The 13,163-nt window shown below is 39.7% G+C and overlaps 2 long non-coding RNA genes across 3 annotated transcripts in view; one reads left to right on the top strand and one right to left on the bottom strand.

Annotated features, from left to right (window-relative positions):
- The window catches only part of LOC108177921 (uncharacterized), a 228,524-nt gene that overhangs the window by 101,761 nt on the left and 113,600 nt on the right, over nucleotides 1-13,163 (top strand). The window lies entirely within an intron of this gene.
- LOC138849284 (uncharacterized) overlaps nucleotides 1-13,163 on the bottom strand; it is a 61,606-nt gene that overhangs the window by 10,096 nt on the left and 38,347 nt on the right. Inside the window, exon 2 of the long non-coding RNA XR_011387893.1 lies at nucleotides 1,295-1,376. This is a non-coding gene — a long non-coding RNA (uncharacterized lncRNA). The remainder of the gene's footprint in view (nucleotides 1-1,294; nucleotides 1,377-13,163) is intronic.

The following is a 13,163-nucleotide window of genomic DNA, read 5'->3' as shown; positions in this document are numbered from 1 at the left end:
CCATGATGTGGGAAATCTGGACTGAATTTCAGGCTTCAATATTTGATCCCTAACTCCAGGCCATTTTGAGCATTTGGGGAATGAACTAGCAAATGGATCTTCCTAATAAAAAAAAAGCTTTTTTTTTTTTAAAAAAAGAAAATTGTCTAGTGAACGTTAAAGCTATTTTACTCAGAGAGACCCTGGTTGGGAGGAATAAAAATTATTCTCCCAGAAACAATTTCTAGGTTTAGGTGTTCATGTTAGAATGTAGACATGTGCCTCAAATTTCTTAAATGTCATTGGGTGTGTTCCACCTAATATTGGTGACCTATGAATTTAGCTCATCAAACAGGTTTTAAGTTGCCTTTGTCCTGAACTTTTTAAAAAAAATTTATTTATTTGAAATGCAGAGTTACAGAGAGGCAGAGATAGACAGAGAGAGAAAGGGAGAGAGAAAGAGAGAAAGAGAGAAAGAGAGAAAGAGAGAGAGAAAGAGAGAGAGAGAGAGAGAGAGAGAGAGAGAGGTCTTCCATATGTTGGTTCACTCTCCAGATGGCTGCAATGGCCGGAACTGCACAGATCTGAAGCCAGGAGCCAAGAGCTTCCTTCGGGTTTCCCACCTGGGTGCAGGGGCCCAAGGGCTTCGGCCATCTTCTACTGCTTTCTCAGGCCATATCAAAGAGCTGAATCAGAAGTGGAGCAGCTGGGACTTGAACTGGAGCCCATATGGGATGATAGCACTGCAGGTGGCAGCTTTACCGGCTATGTCATGGCACCAGCCCCTATCTTAAACTTCTATTTTTTCATTTCTTCTTTCCATTTGAATGACTGATCTCAAATCTATCACTTTGTGGCTGTTCACACCATGTAGTCCTTTTCCAATTAAAATGTGTAAGAAATCTCTGTATGAGACAGAACTCTGTTGCAAAACCAAGAGCCTTCTATGGTTCCCTGGTTGATGGTGCTCCTGTCTACCTGGTTCTGTTCCCACTTGTGATGTTGCTTTTCTCTTGGGCTCTTCACACTGGCTTGCATTCCTCGATTTGCTGTTACAATCCATTTAACTCACAGCTGTCATATGTTCTGTTCTTCTTCTCTAATCTGACAGTCCAGTCCTGCTTCTTCCCTCATCATTCACCTGCTATAGCTCTCCACTTCTACTGTCTTCTTGGATCATCAATACTCTTCCGATCTGTTCATTGTTCAGTGAGATGAGCCTTGCTCTCCAGGTTCAAATATCCTGCATCTCTACTACTGCCGATGGTGCCATTGTGACCTAGAACATTTACCCCTATTTCATCAAATATCTTACCTCTGCTCTGCGTTGAAAAATACTTGACCAAGATGAATTTAATGGTATTCCCTTTTCATTTGAACAAAATCCATTTCAGTTACTGCAAACAAAGAGGGGAAAAGGGAAAGAATATCACAGGCAGCATTTTTAAATGATGATTTGAAAATTGTCAGTGAATCTGTGTAATGAACCATCATTTGATTAAAAAGATGAGCTGCTCCAAATCTAGATTCATCACTTAAATTCACTGAATTAAGTAAATTTAAATACTATTTTAAAAGGGAAATATTCAAGTAAGGATAGAAGAAAAATAATTTAAGTCTATCATTGCTTAACACGTTAGTATTAATAAGTTGTCTTATGTTGAAGGCATTAGCAGGCCCAGTTTTACATATGAGTTAGTATCAGATGGACTATCAGATAAAAAATTAGAAATGAGACATTTACTTCATTCTGTTCAACAGAACTGACTCATCCAGATGTTAAGCTACATAATAAATTTTGGATCCAAGATTGGATTGATTAGTCAAGTATGTTGTCCGCTAAGAATATAATTGCCAGGGCAGGCGCCATGGTGCAGGAGGTTAATCCTCCACCTGTGGCGCCGGCATCCCATATGGGTGCTAGGTTCTAGTCCCGGTTGCTCCTCTTCCAGTCCAGCTCTCTGCTGTGGCCTGGGATAGCAGTAGAAGATGGCCCAAGTGCTCAGGCCCCTGCACTCGCATGGAAGACCTGGAGGAAGCTCCTGGCTCCTACTTTGGATCGGCACAGCACTGGCCGCTGCAGCCATTTGGGGAGTGAACCAACGGAAGGAAGACCTTTCTGTCTCTCCCTCTCACTGTCTGTCTCTCCCTCTCACTGTCTGTAACTCTACCTCTCAAATAAATAAATAAAACTCTTAAAAAAAGAATATAACTACCAAGATTTCTTTATGTGCCAAGAATTGTGTTGGAAGCTTTACATGCATTTCCTGATTTAAACAAAGAATAATCTTATTAGGTAGGTATTGCTATAATTAGTGTCATTTTAGAGAAAAAAGTGCTCTGCCTGGACAAATCATTTACCTCTCCCAAGATTACTCCTCTGTTAAAAGCAGCATTAGTAATTCCAACATAAACTACCTGAGTCCAAAACCAGTGCAATTAACCACTAAGTACATCAGGAAGAGAATTCGCTGATTGTTCCTTTTTATTCTTCATATTCCTGCACTGTGTGTTCTAGCCTTAACATGAAGGAAAACCTCCATTTTGATTCATTTGGGCTGTGCTGCTTACGTCAATGGAGGGAGTAAAAGGTTAAGTCAGTGAGCGTGTTGTCAAAAAATAAATACTGAACAAAATATCTTTTCCTAAGATAGCTATTTCTCAGTACCTGATCTAAGTGGACTGGAAGGATGAAAAACAAGTTACCTATGCATTTCCTCTGGACTTCAGAAGAAACCTATCAGAATACCTGTGAGTCATGATATGAACAATGAAAATCTCATAATTTTTGATAATACTTCTTAAGCATGCTTTGTGTGCAGCTTAGTGAACTTTTCTTCAGTTGCACTTCCTGTAGTAGGCAGTTTCCTTTTGTAGTTTGTAACCGGCATCCTTGTCCACCTGACCTGCTCATCTTTCCTATTCCTGCTTCCCCTTCACATAATCTTGCACATCTGCCTCTCAGACACCACCCAGCCTCTCCCCTCACTGTATTTTCAGGCTTCTTTCCCTTGCATTCTCTTTAGGTTAAATGCCTTCTCTTTCTTGCTTCCTGTAAAATCTATTCTCAATATAAATTCAGCAAGTGGTTGGATTCAATTATTTTATTTTACTGTTTATTTATTTAGATAGCCAGTGGTGGGGGGGGGGTAAGGAGAGAGAAAGACAGAGAGAGAGAGAGAGAGAGAGAGAGAATCTTCCAGCTGCTGGTTCACTTCCCAGATGGCCACAATGGCCAGGGCTGGGCCAGACCTCAGTCAGAAGCCAGGAGTTTTATCTGGTTCTCCCACATGGGTAACAGGAGCCAAAATGTGGAGCATCTTCCACTGCTTTCCCCAGGCCATTAGCCAGGAGCTGGATTGGAAGTAGAGCAGCCAGCACAAGAACCAGAGCCCATATGGAATGCCAGTATCGCAGACATTACCCAGTACACCGCAACAGTAGACCCAGATTCAATTATTTTAAAAAGAAATCAATTCCATAATAAAAGCTACACCTTAGTTGGTACCAAATTTTGGCTATTGTGAACAGGGCTGTTATAGGCATGGTGGTACACGATCTCTATGATACATTGTGTTCCTGTCTTTTGGGTATATACTCAGCAGTAGGATTGCTGGATCATATGACAAATCTATTTATGGTTTTTTAAGACATCTTCACACTGTTTCCACACTAATTTACATTCCCACCAACAGTGTATAAGATTTCCTCTCTCTCTCCATATCCTCACCAGCATTTGCTATGCTCTGCCTTGGATTTTAACCATTCTGACAGGGATGAGGTGATATTTCACTGTGGTTTTGATTTGTTTTCCCCTGATTGCTAGTGATGTTGAGCAGTTTTCCATATATTTGTTAGCCATTTGTATTTCTTCTTTTGAGAACTGTTTGTTGAAATCTTTTGCCCATTTCTCAACTGGATTTGTTATTATTATGATGAATTATTAAAGTTGCTGATATATTCAGGATATTAAAATCCTTTGTTGGATAGGTGGTTTGCAAATATTTTTCCCATTCTGCCAGATATTTCTTCACTCTGTTTATAATTTCCTTTGCTGTACAAAAGCTTCTGAGTTTGATTAGTCCTATTTGTTTAGTTTTGTTTTTGTTGCTTGTGCTTTAGGGGTCTTGTCCAAGAATTCATCCTCTGTCTTGGAGTGTTTCCCATGTTGTTTTTTTTTTTTTTTTCCCAGCAACTTCATAGCCTCAGGTCTTAAATTTAGGTCTTTGATTAATTTTGAATTGATTTTTGTATATGGTGAGAGGTATGGATCTAATTTCATTCTTCTACATATATACATCTAATTTTACCAGTGAGAGGTAGAGTTACAGACAGTGAAAGGGAGAGATAGAAGGTCTTGCTTCTACTGGTTTACTCCCCAAATGGCTGCAATGGCTGGAGCTGCACCGATCCGAAGCAGGATCCAGGAGCTTCCTCCAGGTCTCCCACGCGAGTACAGGGGCCCGAGCACTTGGGCCATCTTCTACTGCTATCCCAGGCCACAGCAGAGAGCTGGACCGGAAGAGGAGCAACCTGGACTAGAACCAGCGCCCATATGGGATGCCAGTGCCACAAGTGGAGGATTAACCTCCTGCACCATGGCTCATGACGCTGGCCCTGGCAATTATATTCTTAGCGGACAACATACTCGACTAATCAATTTAATCTTGGAACCAAAATTTATTATGTAGCTTAACATCTGGATGGGTTAGTTGTGTTGAACAGAATGAAATAAATGTCTCATTTTCCTTACTCCACTGCATGATCCAAATACCTTTCAGAATGAAATTCTACCATTGGCAACAAAATGGAGGCAACTGGAAGACATCATGTTGAGTGAAATAAGCTGGAGCCAGATAGACAAATACCACATGTTCTCCCTTATATATGGGAACTAAAATTTAAAAAAGAAAAAAAGAAATGTCTGTGTATATCAGTATTCCTGCAAATAGAGTTTTGTCAAACTTTGTTTTATACCTTTGTCAAATCAATGGTTAAGAATGTTATGCTACTATTGTTTTAATGATCTGATTATTGTAAAATTTATTATTTTATATGGGTATTTACTATTATATATGGGTAAAATGGTCCTTTTTCGATTCAATGGTTGTTTACAGCCATTGTCTATATTCCCACTAAACTACAGCCTTTTTGCTTTTTACTTGTTAAACATCTTTACTTTTTACTGAAGTATAAATTAAAAATATTCTATCTCAAAAACTAAAATAAAGAAAGGGAGAAAGAGAAAAGTTGGAGGGATGGAGGAAGGGTATATCATTATGTTCTTAGAATTGTATCTACAAATCACATTGAATTCATTAAAAATTAAAATAAAAATAACAAAAGGTAAAGTCTACACCTTAAATGAATTCCCCTGTAACTTTTCCCCATCTAATCCCAATCTCCCTGCTCACCAGTTAGCATGTTGTCCCCTAGATCTCCTTATGCTCACCCTGTGTACCTAAGGCTTTTATTTACCTGTCCTTAAGCATCTATGCCATCTTTTTGTGTCCCAGCTGCCTTGACCATCTGCAACTTCAACAGCCATGTCTGCCTGGTCCTCCAGCCATCTCATTTTCCCTATGTGGTGCCTGTACCCCAGCTGCACTTTCTTCTCTAGTTGCTTTGCTTCCCTTGTCTTCCAGAGGAGAACACTGACAGATGAGACCCATTTACAGTCCTTCCATGATTGCTCTGCCAATCATAGGCATGATTTGGCTCTGAATGTACAAGGGATGAGGAATGACTGTTAGATATTGCTGCCCACAGAGGAGCACATGCCTGACAGAAATCCAGAGGAAAGGGTTCTGACCCTGATCCTTTGCTTCCTTCTGTCAGACTTTATATTAGCACAGAATAATTTCTTTTCAGTGTATTTCTCTGACACTGGATTGATACGTATATGATTGCTTCTGCATTTTAAGCTCACTATTAAGTTAATATGTGCAAAGGTAAGCTGTTTTATGAAGCTAGATAGATGTTTCCTTCACTGATAAGCATGCCAATAATCACACTGTAAAGTCCTTCTATTAGGTTGATCTCTTTGTATAATTAATTTAGAAAGACTGCAATGAAAAGACTTGGTTAAGTTCAGTGTCTATTGCAGACTTTGCCAGTGGTTTGCCACCTGCCCACACCAGCATCTCCAGGGAGACAGTGAATTTCAGCTGCTGCATCACCAACCTGTTGCCAAGGAAACAAGAGAGGGCAAAAAAAAAAATCTTCAATGACATTCGATTTCAAGCCAGTCATGACACCCTGAAAAGAATTTCAACAGTCCTATGAAGGAAGCTGAAATAGGCTTCTAATTATAAATCCTAAGCCATCTCTTACACTAGGTACACTGCACAGATCTCATACTTCCAATGACTCTCTGTTTACCAAGATGTATTCTAGACATCAAAATATAAAGAATTTTCCTGGAGGGAGGAAGTGGGGGGGGGGGATGATGAAGACAAGTGAAGTTGTGAGTCCTAACTATGTAGGGATGTCATAAACATCAGTCCTCATTCTGGCCGGCACCACGCATCACTAGGCTAATCCTCCACCTGCGGTGCCAGCACCCTGGGTTCTAGTCCTGGTCGGGGCGCCAGATTCTGTCCCGGTTGCTCCTCTTCCAGTCCAGCTCTCTGATGTGGCCCGGGAAGCAGTGGAGGATGGCCCAAGTGCTTGGGTCCTGCACCCGCATGGGAGACCAGAAGGAAGCACCTGGCTCCTGGCTTCGGATCGGTGCAGCGCGCAGGCCGCAGCGGCCATTTGCGGGGTGAACCAATGGAAGCAAGACCTTTCTCTCTGTCTCTCTCACTGTCTAACTCTGCCTGCCAAAAAAAAAAAAAAAAAAAAAAAAAAAAAAAATCAGTCCGCATTGTAAAATTTCAAATGTATATATTAGTGGGTTTGCGTGGAAGCAGGCTGAGGAATTCAATATACATACATAGGGCCTATACTGAAAGTATGAAATTGTGGTGTGGTATTTGAGCATTTTAGAATTTATAAAAAGATTTGTTTATGTATTTGTGCTTTTGATTTTGAATTCAGGTACAAAATACACAGGGCAGAACTTTTGAGTTAACTGCCTTGTGTGAGAGCCTCCCACCTCTGAGCCCTAGCCAAATACACAGAAAATAGTATATTGGAATCATTAAGTTCATTAATACTTACGAGTGTCAAGTGTGTGAAGGTTTAGCTGTAATAGTACGTTGGTGAAGTATTTGTGTGGGAGCGCATAGAGATGGTGAGGTGGACACTGACAAGCCTGACAGTATGGAAGCCAGTAGGTAGAAACTTCTCACTGCCTAGCCTTGGGGATCTCCCCTGGGCTTCCAATCATCTCCTTTCTCTTGGGCAGCTGTTGCCCATGCTCACCAGCTTCCTGTCCTCAGACTGGCCTTCTTAGCGAAATCAAAGCTCTTTCAAGTCCCTGGGCCTCAGAGCAATGTTCTCTGAGGGGTGTATCTACGAAATGCCTAGACCAGTACTTCTCAGCCTTTCATGGACTTCCTAGGCATTCAGGTTCTTATTCGGTAGCTTAGGATCACCAATAATCTTCCCGGTGGTGCTGAGGTTGCTGGTCCATGATACTAGACCATACATTCTCTGCTGACAGCAGCTAGCTTTGAGAATGCCTAATACGGTGACTGGCAGAATATACATTCTCAATACAACTTTTCTGAATGAAATGGATCTCATGTTACTTTCCCACCTCACTTCACTTCCATTGCCACCCAAGGAAGATTTTTTAAAAATTTATATAAAGGGAACAGATTTCATGTATTTCATGAAATCACAGTTTTAAGAACATAATGATACTTGTGACTTTCCCTCTCTCCCTCTCACACCCTCCCTTTTCTTTCTTTTCTTATTTTTCCTTTAAATTTTGTGATGACATACTTTCAATTTGTTTTATAATCACAAGCTTATCCCTCCATTAGAATTGCATCTACAAATAATATTGAATCTGTTAAAAACTATAAAATTTTAGAAAACAAAGTTTAGGGCCAGCCAAGTGTGGCATAGTGGGTTAAGCCTCCACCTGAGACGCTGGCAATCCCATGTGGGCAACGATTCAACTCCTGGTTACTCCTCTTCAGATCCAGCTCTTTGCTATGGCCTGGGAAAACAGTAGAATATGGCCCAAGTGCTTGGGCCTCTACATCCATGTGGGATATCCAGAAGAAGCTCTTGGCTCCTGGCTTCAGACTGGCTCAGCTATGTCCATTGTGGCCATTTGGGGAGTGAACCAGTGGATGGAAGATGTTTCTCTCTAAAGCTCCCTTTTTCTGTCTGTAACTCTGCCTCTCAAATAAATAAATCAAATATTTAAAAAAGTATAAAATCAAAAAACAAAAGAATTCAACAAGTAGAAAGTAGAAAGACCACTGTTCCTCAGAAGTATAGACAAGAGCTGTAAATAATAATCAAATCTCAAAATGTCAATTTCACTCATACATATTACATTTTTTGTACCCTATGTATTAGTTACCACAAATCTGAGACATTATGATACTTGTCTTTTTGGTGTTGACTTATTCCACTAAACATAATGGTCTCCAGTTACATCCATTTTGATGCAAAAGACAGAATTTCATTCTTTTTTATGGCTGAGTAGTATTCCATATTGTGTATATACTGCATTTTCTTTACCTAGTCATTAGTTGATGGATATTGGGTTGATTCCGTATCTTAGCTATTGTGAGTTGAGCTGCTATAAACATTGACAGATACTTCTTTCATATGCTGATTTCATTTTGTTTGGATAAATTCTCAAGAGTGAGATGGCTGGGTCTTATGGTAGAACAACTTTTATATTTTTAAGGAATCACCACACTGTTTCCATAATGATTGTACTAGTTGACATTCCCACCAACAAGGACTTCAAAAGTCTACACACTTTTGGAAATTCATGGTTCAATGGCATTCTGTGTTGACTTCTCATGGAAGTCTAGCTAACTGACTAACACTTCTGATTCTTTCTCTTCTAGAGCACATAGCATGACTACATTTCCCAGCTTCTCTTGCAATTAAACATGGTCATTTGAGAGAGTCATGGTCAGTAGGATGTGAGCACAAGTGATGTATGTGTATCTATCCTCCCCTTTTGCTGAGAACCACTAGAGCTAGGAGCTGGTGCAGCCTAGGAGAAAGGAGCCTGGGTCCCTGAACTTTGTCTTGGAAGAGAACTCACCTACTAATCCATCACCCACTGGAGGCTTTATATGAACCATTATGCATATTTTTTGTTACAGCAACTAAAATTAGCTTAATTGTATATCCCTATTTTAGGTTTTATCACACTGTATTGTAATCATCTGTCTCTCACACTGGAATATGAGCTTTCAAAGGCAGTTAAGATAATTTTTGTCTCTCTATAGGAGATCAAATTTGCTTTATGAATTAGCAAATGAAAAATGGATTGTTATTTAGTCATTCATCTGTTCAATTCATGAAGCACCTCATTTCACTCTTCACCATAAACAAGAGAATTGGAGAAGGAATAGATTTAATTTAATCATGCTTAGACTTTAGTTTCTTTGGGCACAGGTGGCAATACATGGGTAAAGAGGGGGTATACACTACAAAGGTTGTCTGACCTTCACTCCATGGTATGTGTGTGACCTATCCATGACAGATTTGATTGTACAGAATGAAACAGGGGTGAATTACATGGTGTTGAAAATTAAGTAGAGGCGTCTGTGGACATTGAGCACAACAGAATGAAAATTAGAATGTAGATAAAGAGGTTAAAGTAAAAATTGGATATGCCTGCACATATAAGAAGTATATACTATAAGTTGGTACATGTGGCTATGTAATCTAGGTTTTAAATTTTTCTTTTTATGTTTTCATTTCTTTGAAAGACAGACACAGAGAGGCAGCAACAAAGCAACATTGGCTATCTGCTGTTTCGTTCCCCAAATGCACACAACAGTCATAGCAGGACTAGTCCAAGGCCAGGAGCCTGAAATTTATTCTGGGTACCCCACGTGGCTGAGAGGGTCCATCATCTGCTGCCTCACAGGATGAACATTAGCAGGGTGCTGAAATTAGAGCTAGAGGTAGGAGTCACTCAGGAACTCTGCTATGGGAAGCTTGCCTCCCAATAACCACTGTGCCAGGTGCCCGTCTCTGTAATCTATCTGTTATGTAGGCTTACTGCTTGTGCAATACTGTGTTACATTTTCTACAAACCGTTCATAATCATTATATCATTCCTAAAATACTATCATTGTTTAAAGTTCAAGGAGTTAAGTCTCAGACAGGATAGAGGAATTGAACTCATACACATCCAATTTCAAAGCTCAAATTTTCCTGTATTATTATGGAGAGCAAAAAAGGAGCCTTTAGGGAGACTTTGTGGCAGATTATTTGATGATAGAATTATCCTGAAAAATTCAGGACTTGTGGTTGTTATAAGTTGGTGGGACTTTTTAAGCAGCCATACCAGAAAAACACATTGCTTGGATTTCCTCACTCAAGGAGCAACGGTCACACTGGACGAGTGAAATCTTTCTGGAGCAGATGGAGGAGTAAGGGGCACTGCCTGAGCAGCATCATACATTTGCTGACACAGAGGAAAAATGAAATTATTTGTTCCCTCACCACAGGAACGCTGTGACTCCATGAAAATCAGATGGCCTCTAAACCTCTACCTTTCCACTGGGCACCTGAGATGTAGGCTAGACATTTCTTTTCTTTCTTTTTTTTTTTTATTTGACAGGTAGAGTTATAGACAGAGAGAGAGACAGAGAGAAAGGTCTTCCTTCCGTTGGTTCACTCCCCAAATGGCCGCTATGGCCGGTGCTGAGTCAATCCGAAGCCAGGAGCCAGGAGCTTCTTCCTGGTCTCCCATGCAGGTACAGGGGCCCAAGTACCTGGGCCATCCTCCAGATGGCAGAGAGCTGGACTGGAAGAGGAGCAGCTGGGACTAGAACCCGGCACCCATATGGGATGCCGGTGCCGCAGGAGAAGGACTAACCAAGTGAGCCACGGCGCCAGCCCCGAGACGTTTCCATGACCTGTGTCAAGCAGCAGCAGGCTATTGGCCTTCTTACATTTCTTTTAATTTTACACTCTTATATATATCCCTTTGGGTTGACTTTTGAAGAATGTAACCTGAGTACATTTTCCAATAGATCTAACTGTATGTGTTCGTATCAATAAATTCAGTGACTCCCAAATTTTCAAATTTAGCTTTAGCTATTTTTAAAATTTGTTTTATACACAATCCATATAGAAGTAACTCTTTCCTGAAGACTGCCATGAACGTCTCATGCATTTTTCAAGTCACTGCAGACTTCATTCTGAAACATAATCCAGGTTCTTTAAATACTTTTTCCTTTTCCTCTTCTAATCACACCATTCCCAATTCACTTCATATTATTATATTTATAATTTTCTCTGGTTTTGTGTATGTGTGTGTGTGCTTGTAAATCTTGTTCACTTAACTAGGTTGTAAGAATTAGGAACATGTCTTGCCATTGTAAACTCCTTGAGGGTAGGGACTTCACTTCTGTAAATCCCTTGTAACTCCTCCAGCACCTGCACATGTAGTAATTGCTTATAAACACTTAGAAAAATTACTCATATGCCTTTTGCAGTTCTATATTGCCTGGTATAGTGCTGACCCCACAGTCACATAGGCAACCATAATCCCCATATAGAGACTGGATCAGTCTTCACTGTGTTCCTAGAAAGGTACTGGATAAATACATGTTGAGTAAATGAATGGACGTTATGCACGTTTATTTCACGGCTTTGCTGTATTCCCCTCACATTCCTCCACGTCTACAAAGGAAACCACATAGATCAAAGCATTTCAATTTTTATGTACACACAAATCATCTGGGGATCTTGTTAAAAGGCAGGTTCTGTATTAATAGATCTGGGATGAGGCCGATTCCATACGTGAGGGAAAGGCACTGGAAAAACTAAATCCCAGTTGATGCTCCAGTGATCTGCAGATCACATTTTTAGTAGCAAGGATATAGGCATGTTCATAAAAGATGTAGAGTTTCCACATTTAAATTAAACCCTATCACTGGGCATCAGCACAGACTTTCATAAAATGTGTTTAAAAACCCTTGCTTTTCAGTCTTTTAGGAAAGAGGTCTTGGGACAATAAATCTGGCAGCACCAAGAGGAGAATTACATGATAATTGAAACATTATCATCAATATCCAATCATCCAGATCTGCTAAATAGTATTGATCAAATCTAATTCTACCAAATATTAACTTTGATGAGAATATAGCAATAAGTGTAAGGGTGAAGGTCAGAAAGGCTGACATTTAAAGTTCAGCTAATGATACCACAAATACTTTCTCTGTGACAAAGGCGTAATAACAATGCCAGAATAAATTATACAGGAAGATTATCAGTGAGCATGAAAATTCCTAGCTATTTGAAAAGAGAAAACAACTTTTGGTATTCTGTGAGATTAGATCATTATTCACTTTTGAACCTGTCTTAGTGCTGATACCAAAGAATGTCAAACTAAGGGAATTAAGCAGAAGTCTTGGGACCAAGGAGAAGTTCAGTGTCAAGGTTGAGCTGTAATGTTCCAAAAAAGTAGATGACAATTAAAAAATACATTTATTTTTACATATGTTATGTCACGTGCAAAGGTCTACAGCTCACTATATCCAGAATTTAGAGAAATGTATTTATTAGTTGTCATTTGACCACCTCTCATCTCCTTTCATAAAATAATCTCCTGCAAGTATAGTCACTATCTATATCCTAAATATTTAAAAATTCTAATTGCCATGCTCCATGCTTTGCAAACCATGAACAAGTAGATAATGATAAGTTTTAGGGATTATTAAGCAGTGCTATGTCGCAGTCAAATGTCAGCTCAGACATGAAAGGAACTGAGTTTTCATTTATTATTACTGCAGTGGATGATGGGGTAATCATTGTCCTTGTTGCTGTCCCATAGAAAGGTTTCTATTTCAGAAGCTTGCAGTCCATCTTCAGGAAGTGTAATCAAATTTGCTCTACTCTTTTGCATATACCATAAAGTATGTTGTATATGGTCATGAAATGCTTTCATATTGTGCCTCACGAAAGCAGCTCTTGCATGTTCCCAAGATGTAAATATTCCATGACCATGTCTAGAGAGAGCTTAGTAGATAATTGAGTAGAATAGGTTTTAGGACATGATACAAATTAGTTATGTCAGCCAT

Source organism: Oryctolagus cuniculus, chromosome 4, assembly GCF_964237555.1.
Source record: "Oryctolagus cuniculus chromosome 4, mOryCun1.1, whole genome shotgun sequence".
NCBI lineage: Eukaryota > Metazoa > Chordata > Mammalia > Lagomorpha > Leporidae > Oryctolagus > Oryctolagus cuniculus.
Note: the sequence above shows the minus strand (reverse complement) of the source record. Positions and strands in the feature narration are given on the sequence as shown.